The sequence below is a fragment of the Triticum aestivum genome, chromosome 7D (genome assembly GCF_018294505.1).
Source record: "Triticum aestivum cultivar Chinese Spring chromosome 7D, IWGSC CS RefSeq v2.1, whole genome shotgun sequence".
Lineage (NCBI taxonomy): Eukaryota > Viridiplantae > Streptophyta > Magnoliopsida > Poales > Poaceae > Triticum > Triticum aestivum.
The window spans coordinates 170,875,575-170,887,390 of NC_057814.1; positions in this window are offsets into that span (position 1 = coordinate 170,875,575).

An 11,816-nucleotide genomic window follows, 5' to 3' on the forward strand; every position below is an offset into this window, starting at 1 on the left:
TACAGAATGAACTGCTAACCTAATATTTTTTACGATTCTTAGTAACCCTATCAGCAGGGAAAAGTTCTTGAAAACTTTGATGTGTTAACATAGAACTTTCGTAACAGATTAGAAATTACAATGGGGAAACATTAGTCATCATGTGTATTAATACCGACCTTGACGCCTCCATGAAGCTTGTTAATAATCTTTGTGCCCAATGCTTCATTTTCTACATCTTCTGCAATAGACGTGTTGATCATTCTGGCCATGCCCTTTTCGTTCGTCGACACAGAATCAACAACCATTGGGATACCACATCTCGTATAAATTGCATTCATTCCAGAACCATGCCTATTCTAGAACAAATCTTCCATGTCTCGTATCAGTAAGTATTTCCTTTGTCAGAATAATAGCACATGTTTTACCTGAAAATGTTCAAACATCAGTACAATACAGCCGAGTATTGTACAACTGACTTTATTGTGCCCCCTTCAACAACAGGAAAATTGTGGCATGAAGAAAAACTGATCATTTTCAAAGACTATAGTAGGGTTCATTTGGTAAATGCTCTGCAGAACTATGATAAACTTCCATACATTAGCTCTCGAGTTGCCTGGGTTGTCAGACCAGATATTCGGTACTTCCTTCGCATGTTGCCACGATGAGTACTTCCACCTTTACTCCTCTCGGTGCCTTCTTGATCTATGGTGTATATAAGTACAGAAAGAGCACAAAAATCAGTTTGGAAATAGTAGGCATTGAGCATATTTCAGCTCAAGAAACCCACATTTTATTTGCTCTTAAAAGGAAAAGTTATTTTAGCAGGGAGACCTTAACATGTTCAGCGTCTGAGAGTGGCCTCGAATGGATGTCAGAACGCAGCAGCCGTGCGTCATAATCTATTATACGCAATGGCTCAATGAAAGCCGTCGCTGACATATCTGGAAAAGCACAAAAATGATGAGAAATAAACACATCTTTTCATAAATCGAACAGACAAAGACAAAGAAGAACATAATTTGATATGACAGTTCCAGTGGTGAGATTATTTCCTGTATGCGAGATACTTTACCAATATTGAGTGACAAGCCCATCTGAGTAGGTCGAATGCTCTGGCAAAACCCACACCAGCTCTCTAAGCCGTTGCCGAGGGGTTGCCTCCTGCCCAGGTCAGGCGAAAAGAATGACCCTCCAAATGGCGTATATCTGCCAGATAAACCAAAGCTACCAACCTTTGAGCCGTCGCCCGCCCCCGCCTTTTGAAATTAGAAGTGGTTCCACTACTGTTGATGCCTACATGGATATCCATGGCATTCCAAAGGCTTATTCCTTCTGCTGATCGTTTTATAGATGAAGTTGATTCTCTTTCAGAATAGTAGAATACCATATTTGTCGGAGTAAATGACCATGGGTAGCCTCATCAGCCCCCATGGTATTTCAAGACATCGGGGCTAGCTGCGCCCCTCACACCTTGCGGAAGTGCTGCCGCCTTCTTTGGCCAGCTGGTCCAAGAGGCCGGCTGCTAAAAAGCGGCACGACCACAGAAGACGACCACGAGGGAGCCAACTCCTAGCAGGCGGCCCCTCGTCCCCTCAAAGTTTGCACCCCATTACCACGACGAGACGGGGTGTGGCTACAGTACAGCCTGCCACCCCCGAATTCGGGGCGGATCGTGGCCACAGTGCGGTGTACCAGGCGGACACCCCTCGCCCGACGCGGCACTGTTACCACGCAGTCCATGACATCACCTACGCCAGAGGGAGCCACGCTCCCACGACAGGCGGGCGGAACGGCCTGCAGGCGGCGGGCCCTACCGTCCGCGAGCCACCAGAAGGCGGCGAACCCCAAGCAGACGGCAACAAGGGTAGGCCGACTCCTAGCAGCCGGCCCCTCTCCCCCTTGGAGTCTGTGCGCCATTACCCAGATGAGACGTATCTATAATTTTTGATTGTTCCATGCTATTATATTATCTGTTTTGGATGTTTAATGGGTTTTAATATGCTCTTTTATATTATTTTTGGGACTAACCTATTAACCGGAGGCCGAGTGCCGGTTTCTGTTTTTTTGCCTATTTTAGAGTTTCGCAGAAAAGGAATACCAAACGGAGTCCAAACAGAATGAAACCTTCGCGATGATCTTTCTTGGACCGAAAGCAATCCAGAAGACTTGGAGTCGAAGTCTGGAACGCCACGAGGCAGGAGGGCGTGCCCAGGGGGTAGGCGCGCCCCCACCCTCGTGGGCCCCTCGTAGCTCCACCGGCGTACTTTTTTCACCTATATATACTCTTATACCCTAGATCGATACCAGAGAGCCATGAAACCACTTTTCCACCGCCGCAACCTTCTGTACCCGTGAGATCCCATCTTGGGGCCTTTTTCGGCGATCTGCCGGAGGGGGAATCGATCACGGAGGGCTTCAACATCAACACCATTGCCTCTCCGATGAAGCGTGAGTAGTTTACCACAGACCTTCGGGTCCATAGTTATTAGCTAGATGCCTTCTTCTCTCTCTTTGATTCTCAATACAAAGTTCTCCTCGATGTTCTTGGAGATCTATTCGATGTAATACTCTTTTGCAGTGTGTTTGCCGAGATCCGATGAATTGTGGATTTATGAACAAGATTATCTATGAATATTATTTGGTTCTTCTCTGAATTCTTATATGCATGATTTGATATCTTTGCAAGTCTCTTCGAATTATCAGTTTAGTTTGGCCTACTAGATTGATCTTTCTTGCAATGGGATAAGTGCTTAGCTTTGGGTTCAATCTTGCGGTGTCCTTTCCCAGTGACAGTAGGGGCAGCAAGACACATATTGTGTTGTTGCCATCGAGGATAAAAATATGGGGTTTATATCATATTGCTTGAGTTTATCCCTCTACATCAGGTCATCTTGCTTAATGCGTTACTCTGTTCTTATGAACTTAATACTCTAGATGCATGCTGTATAGTGGTCGATGTGTGGAGTAATAATAGTAGATGCAGAATCATTTCGATCTACTTGACACGGACGTGATGCCTATATTCATGATCATTGCCTTAGATGTCTTCATAACTATGCGCTTTCTATCAATTGCTCGGCAGTAATTTGTTCACCCACCGTAATACATGCTATCTTGAGAGAAGCACTAGTGAAACATATGGCACCCGGGTCTCTTTCTTATTATATTGCATCTCTTTTATTTATATCGCATCTCGTTTACTATTTTGCAATCTTTACTTTCCAATACAACAAAAATACCAAAAATATTTACTTTATTATCTTTATTAGATCTCACTTTTGCGAGTGACCGTGAAGGGATTGACAACCCCTTTATCGCGTTGGTTGCAAGGTTCTTGATTGTTTGTGCAGGTACTAGGTGACTTGCGCGTTGTCTCCTACTGGATTGATACCTTGGTTCTCAAAACTGAGGAAAATACTTACGCTACTTTGCTGCATCACCCTTTCCTCTTCAAGGGAAAACCAACGCATGCTCAAAAGGTACCAAGAAGGATTTCTGGCACCGTTGCCGGGGAGATCTAGGCAGGGTCAAGACATACCAAGTACCCATCGTAAACTCTTCTCCCTCGCATTACATTATTTGCCATTTGCCTCTCAGTTTCCTCTCCCACACTTCTAAAACGATTTTCGAAAACCTTTGCCCTTTTCTTCGCCCTCTTCCGTTTGTCTTTTTCGTTTTCTTGTGTTGCCATGTGCCTTCTATGTGCTTGCATCTTCGCTTGCTAAAAATCTATTGTTATGGATCCTCATCCCCTTTCTAATCTTTGTAAGAGATCCAAATATGATGAACCAATTGCTAGTGAGTTGTGTGCACTAGATTATCTTTATGAGGTTTTGCTTGAAATCCGTCAATCTGGAAATTGGGATGAAGTACTTTATGAAGTGATTCATGGTAGATCTTTGAATGAAAAGCATGATTGCAATGATGGTATTATAAATTCTATTAATGTCAGTTGTGCTAACAATATGCAAAACCCTAAGCTTGGGGATGCTAGTTTTGCTATATCCTCTACTTGTTGCAATGATCATGATTGGGGTGATTCTTCTTATGATCTTGAAAATTTATTTAAACCTCATGATGAATATGCTTGCGATAATATTAAAAGTGGGTTTGGAAGAGTGTCAAATCTAGGTAATAATGATCCCACTACTTTGGAGAATGATCAATCTTATGAAATTTTTGATAAAAGTGGGCTTGGAGAGGTCATGACTTTATTTGATGACCCCACTATTTTGGAAGAGTGTCAACTTTGCATGCATGTGGATCGTAAAAAGAAAATTTTACTTGATAGTTATATTGTTGAATTTGATCATGATCATACATGTAATTATTATGAGAGAGGAAAATATGGTTGTAGAAATTTTTATGTTATTAAATTTCCTCTCGTTGTGTTGAGATTGTCAATGTTTTATTCCTCTCCTTTGCATATGCTAGATATTTCTTGTCTTGATAATTTATTTTCCTATAAAATTCCTATGCATAGGAAGTATGTTAGACTTAAATGTGTTTTTCACATGTTACATGATGCTCTCTTCGTGTTTTAATTATTATCTTTCCTGCGAGCATTAATAAAATCTTATGCCTAGCTAGGGGCATAAAACTATAGCGCTTGTTGGGAGGCAACCCAATGAATAAATTTTATTTTTGATTTTTGCTTTCTGTTCTTGTGTGTTTACACAATTATGCTACTGTTATGATTGTGTTTTTTTGTGTTAGTGTTTGTGCCAAGTAGAACCGATAGGATCTTCTTGGGTGATAGTTGTTTGATCTTGCTGAAAAAGACAGAAACTTTGCGCTCACGAAAATAATTGTTAAAATTCACCAGAACGTGATAAAATGCTAATTCTTTTTGCATAAGATTAATATACAAATTATACAGGTTTTCCTAGTTTTTCAGAATTTTTGGAGTTCCGGAAGTATTCGAACAAATCAGATTTCTACAGACTGTTCTGTTTTTGACAGATTCTGTTTTTCGTGTGTTGTTTGCTTATTTTGATGAATCTATGAGTAGTATCAGGGGGTATGAACCATAGAGAAGTTGGAATACAGTAGGTTTAACACCAATATAAATAAAGAATGAGTTCATTACAGTACCTTAAAGTGGTGGTTTATTTTCTTATACTAACGGATGATACGTCCATTTTGCATCATGCTTTTATATCGATATTTATTGCATTATGGGCTGTTATTACACGTTATGTCACAATACTTATGCCTATTCTCTCTTATTTTACAAGGTTTACATGAAGAGGGAGAATGCCGGCAGCTGGAATTCTGGGCTGGAAAAGGAGCAAATATTAGAGACCTATTCTGCACAACTTCAAAAGTCCTGAACTCCACGGAAGTTATTTTTGGAATTAATAAAAAATACTGAGAGAAGAAAGTACCATTGGGGGGCCACCCACCATCCACGAGGGTGGGGCGCGCCCTACCCCCTGGGCGCGCCCCCTGCCTCGTGGGCCCCCTGGCAGGCCTCCGGTGCCCATCTTCTTCTATATGAAGTCTTTTACCCTGGAAAGAATCATAAGCAAGCTTTCGGGAAGAAACTCCGCCGCCACGAGGCGGAACCTTGGCGGAACCAATCCAGGGCTCCGGCAGAGCTGTACTGCCGGGGAAACTTCCCTCCGGGAGGGGGAAATCATCACCATCGTCATCACCAACGATCCTCTCATCGGGAGGGGGTCAATCTCCATCAACATCTTCACCAGCACCATCTCCTCTAAAACCCTAGTTCATCTCTTGTATCCAATCTTTGTCCCAAAGCCTCAGATTGGTACCTGTGGGTTGCTAGTAGTGTTGATTACTCCTTGTAGTTGATGCTAGTTGGTTTATTTGGTGGAAGATCATATGTTCAGATCCTTTATGCATATTAATACCCCTCTGATTATGAACATGAATATGATTTGTGAGTAGTTACGTTTTTTCCTGAGGACATTGGAGAAGTCTTGCTATAAGTAGTCATGTGAATTTGGTATTCGATTGATATTTTGATGAGATGTATGTTGTCTCTCCTCCAGTGGTGTTATGTGAACGCCGACTACATGACACTTCACCATTGTTTGGGCCTAGAGGAAGGCATTGGGAAGTATTAAGTAGATGATGGGTTGCTAGAGTGACAGAAGCTTAAACCCTAGTTTATGCGTTGCTTCGTAAGGGGCTGATTTGGATCCATATGTTTCATGCTATGGTTAGGTTTACCTCAATACTTCTTTTGTAGTTGCGGATGCTTGCAATAGGGGTTAATCATAAGTGGGATGCTTGTCCAAGAAAGGACAGCACCCAAGCACCGGTCCACCCACATACCAAATTATCAAAGTACCGAACGCGAATCATATGAGCGTGATGAAAACTAGCTTGACGATAATTCCCATGTGTCCTCGGGAGCGCTTTTCTCTATATAAGAGTTTGTCCAGGCTTGTCCTTTGCTACAAAAAGGATTGGGCCATCTTACTGCACCTTATTTACTTTCATTACTTGTTACTCGTTACAAATTACCTTATCACAAAACTATCTGTTACCGATAATTTCAGTGCTTGCAGAGAATACCTTACTGAAAACCGCTTGTCATTTCCTTCTGCTCCTCGTTGGGTTCAACACTCTTACTTATCGAAAGGACTATGATAGATCCCCTATACTTGTGGGTCATCAAGACTCTTTTCTGGCGCCGTTGCCGGGGAGTCTATGCATAAGTCAAGACATACCAAGTACCCATCACAAACTCTTATCCCTCGCATTACATTATTTGCCATTTGCCTCTCGTTTTCCTCTCCCCCACTTCACCCTTGCCGTTTTATTCACCCTCCTTTTTCGTTCGCCTCTTTTTCGCTTGCTTCTCTTTTGCTTGTGTGTTGGACTGCTTGCTTGTCACGATGGCTCAAGATAATACTAAATTGTGTGACTTTGCCAATACCAACAACAATGATTTTCTTAGCACTCCGATTGCTCCTCTTACCGATGCTAAATCTTGTGAAATTAATGTTGCTTTGCTGAATCTTGTCATGAAAGATCAATTCGCCGGCCTTCCTAGTGAAGATGCCGCTACTCATCTAAATAGCTTTGTTGATTTGTGTGATATGCAAAAGAAGAAAGATGTGGACAATGATATTGTTAAATTGAAGCCATTTCCTTTTTCGCTTAGAGATCGTGCTAAAACTTGGTTTTCGTCTTTGCCTAAAATAGTATTGATTCTTGGAATAAGTGCAAAGATGCTTTTATCATTAAGTATTTTCCTCCCGCTAAGATCATCTCTCTTAGAAACGATATTATGAATTTTAAGCATCTTGATCATGAACATGTTGCACAAGCTTGGGAGAGAATGAAATTAATGATACGTAATTGCCCTACACATGGTTCGAATCTATTGATGATTATACATAATTTTTATGCCGGATTGAATTTTGCTTCTAGAAATCTTTTAGATTCGGCCTCGGGAGGCACTTTTATGGAAATCACTTTAGGAGAAGCTACTAAACTCCTAGATAATATTATGGTTAATTATTCTCAATGGCACACTGAAAGATCTACTAGTAAAAAGGTGCATGCAATTGAAGAGATTAATGTTTTGAGTGGAAAGATGGATGAACTTATGAAATTATTTGCTAATAAGAGTGTTTCTTCTGATCCCAATGATATGCCTTTGTATACCTTGATTGAGAATAATAATGCATCTATGGATGTGAATTTTGTTGGCAGGAACAATTTTGGTAACAACTCTTATATAGGGAGCTTTAATCCTAGGCAGTATCCTAGTAATTCCTCTAATAATCATGGTAATTCCTACAACAACTCTTCTGGAAATTTTAATAAGATGCCCTCTGATTTTGAGACTAGTGTTAAAGAATTTATGATTTCTCAAAAGAATTTCAATGCTTTGCTTGAAGAAAAATTGCCTAAGATTGATGAATTGGCTAGAAACATGGATAGAATTTCTCTTGATGTTGATTCTTTGAAACTTAGATCTATTCCACCTAAGCATGATATCAATGAGTCTCTCAAGGCTATGAGAATTTCCATTGACGAGTGCAAAGAAAGAACCGCTAGAATGCGTGCTAAAAAAGATTGCTATGCGAAAGCGTGTTCTTCTAGTTTTCATGATAATAAGGATGAAGATCTAAACATGATTGATGTGTCTCCTATTAAATGTTTGTTTTGCAATATGAATCTTGATAATGATGGGACTGGAGATGAGTCAACTTTAGTTAAAAGGCGTCCCAATGATTCGGAGTTTTTAGATCTTGATGCAAAAATTGGTAAAAGTGGGATTGAAGAGGTAAAAACTTTACATAGCAATGAACCCACTATTTTGGATTTCAAGGAATTTAATTATGATAATTGTTCTTTAATAGATTGTATTTCCTTTTTGCAATCCATGCTAAATTCTCCGCATGCTTATAGTCAAAATAAGGCTTTTACTAAACATATCGTTGATGCTTTAATGCAATCTTATGAAAAAAAGCTTGAATTGGAAGTTTCTATCCCTAGAAAACTTTATGATGAATGGGAACCTACTATTAAAAATAAAATTAAAGATCATGAATGCTATACTTTGTGTGATTTGGGTGCTAGTGTTTCCACGATTCCAAAAACTTTGTGTGATATGTTAGGTTTCCGTGAATTTGATGATTGTTCTTTAAACCTGCACCTTGCGGATTCCACTATTAAGAAACCTATGGGAAGAATTAATGATGTTCTTATTTTTGCAAATAGGAATTATGTGCCCATAGATTTCATTGTCCATGACATAGATTGCAGTCCTTCATGTCCTATTATTCTTGGTAGACCTTTCCTTAGAACGATTGGTGCAATTATTGATATGAAAGAAGGGAATATTAGATTCCAATTTCCGTTAAGGAAAGGCATGGAACACTTTCCTAGAAATAAAATTAAATTACCTTATGAATCTATTATGAGAGCTACTTATGGATTGCATGCCAAAGATGACAATACCTAGATCTATCCTTGCCTTTATGCCTAGCTAGGGGCGTTAAACGATAGCGCTTGTTGGGAGGAAACCCAATTTTATTTTTGTTTCTTGCTTTTTGGTTCTGTTTAGGAATAAATATTTGATCTATTCTATGGTTAGATGTGTTTTTATGTTTTAATTAGTGTTTGTCCCAAGTAGAACCTTTGGGAAGACTTGGGTGAAGTCTTGTTGATCTTGCTGTAAAAAACAGAAACTTTAGCGCTCACGAGATTAGCTACAACTTTTTACTGGAGAGTGCTATTTAGTTGATTATTTTCGGAGATGATTAATAGATTTATTCCTCACGTCCAGAAATTTATTTTAGAATTTTTGGAGTTATATAAGTATACGTTTGATACAGATTACTACAGACTGTTCTATTTTTGACAGATTCATTTTTTCGTGTGTTGTTTTCTTATTTTGATGAATCTGTGGCTAGTATTGGAGGCTATGAACCATACAGAAGTTGGAATAAAGTAGGTTTAACACCAATATAAATAAAGAATGAGTTCATTACAGTACCTTGAAGTGGTGTTTTCTTTTGTTTCGCTAACGGAGCTCACGAGATTTTCTGTTAAGTTTTGTGTTATGAAGTTTTCAAGTTTTGGGTAAAGATTTGATGGATTATGGAACAAGGAGTGGCAAGAGACTAAGCTTGGGGATGCCCAAGGCACCCCAAGGTAAAATACAAGGACAACCAAAATGCCTAAGCTTGGGGATACCCCGGAAGGCATCCCCTCTTTTGTCTTCGTCCATTGGTAACTTTACTTGGAGCTATATTTTTATTCACCACATGATGTGTGTTTTGCTTGGAGCGTCTTGTATGATTTGAGTCTTTGCTTTTAGTTCACCACAATCATCCTTGCTGTACACACCTTTTGGGAGAGACACACATTAATGGAATTTGTTAGAATACTCTATGTGCTTCACTTATATCTTCTGAGCTAAACAATTTTGCTCTAGTACTTCACTTATATCTTTTAGAGCACGGTGGTGGTTTTATTTTATAGAAATCATTGATCTGTCATGCTTCACTTATATTATTTTGAGAGTCCTTTAGAACAGCATGGTAATTTGATTTTGCTATAAAATTAGTCCTAATATTATAGGCATCCAAGTTGGATATAATAAAACCTTTCGTAAGTGCATTGAATACTAGGAGAAGTTTGATACTTGATGATTGTTTTGAGATATGGAGATAGTGATATTAAAGTTGAGCTAGTTGAGTAGTTGTGAAATTGAGAAATACTTGTGTTGAAGTTTGCAAGTCCCGTAGCATGCACGTATGGTAAACGTTGTGTAACAAATTTGAAACATGAGGTGTTCTTTGATTGTCATCCTTATGAGTGGCGGTCGGGGACGAGCGATGGTATTTTCCTACCAATCTATCCCCCTAGGAGCATGCGCATAGTGCTTGGTTTTTGATGACTTGTAGATTTTTGCAATAAGTATGTGAGTTCTTTATGACTAATGTTGAGTCCATGGATTATACACACTCTCAACCTTCCATCATTGCTAGCCTCTTCGGTACCGTGCATTGCCCTTTCTCACCTTGAGAGTTGGTGCAAACTTCGCCGGTGCATCCAAACCCCGTGATACGATACGCTCTATCACACATAAACCTCCTTATATCTCCCTCAAAACAGCCACCATACCTACCTATTATGGCATTTCCATAGCCATTCCGAGATATATTGCCATGCAACTTTCCACCGTTCCGTTTATTATGACACGCTTCATCATTGTCATATTGCCTTGCATGATCATGTAGTTGACATCGTATTTGTGGCAAAGCCACCATGCATATTATTTCATACATGTCACTCTTGATTCATTGCCCATCCCGGTACACCGCCGGAGGCATTCATATAGAGTCATATTTTGTTCTAGTATCGAGTTGTAATCATCGAGTTGTAATCATCGAGTTGTAAATAAATAGAAGTGTGATGATCATCATTAATAGAGCATTGTCCCAAATAAAAAAAAGAGAAAGTCCAAAAAAAGGAGGCCCAAAAAAAAGAAAAAAGAAAAAAGAAAAAAAAAGAAAAAAGGAAGAGAAATAAAAAGGGACAATGCTACTATCCTTTTTCCACACTTGTGCTTCAAAGTAGCACCATGATCTTTATGATAGAGAGTCTCTTGTTTTGTCACTTTCATATACTAGTGGGAATTTTTTATTATAGAACTTGGCTTGTATATTCCAACAATGGGCTTCCTCAAATGCCCTAGGTCTTCGTGAGCAAGCAAGTTGGATGCACACCCACTTAGTTTCTTTTGTTGAGCTTTCACACATTTATAGCTCTAGTGCCTCCATTGCATGGCAATCCCTACTCCTTGCATTGACATCAATTGATGGGCATCTCCCTAGCCCGTTGATTAGCTGCTTCAATGTGAGACTTTGTCCTTTTTTGTCTTCTCCACACAACCCCCATCATCATACTCTATTCCACCCATAGTGCTATATCCATGGCTCAAGATCATGTATTGGGTGAAAGTTGAAAAAAGTTTGAGATTACTAAAGTATGAAACAATTGCTTGGCTTGGGGTTGTGCAAGATGAGAGCATTCTTGTGTGACGAAAATGGAGCATGACCAAACTATATGATTTTGTAGGGATGAACTTTCTTTGGCCATGTTATTTTGAGAAGACATAATTGCTTGATTAGTATGCTTGAAGTATTATTATTTTTATGTCAATATTAAAATTTTATCATGAATCTTTCGGATCTGAACATTCATGCCACAATAAAGAAAATTACATTCAAGAATATGCTAGGTAGCATTCCACATCAAAAATTCTGTTTTTATCATTTACCTACTCGAGGACGAGTAAGAATTAAGCTTGGGGATGCTTGATACGTCTCCAACGTATC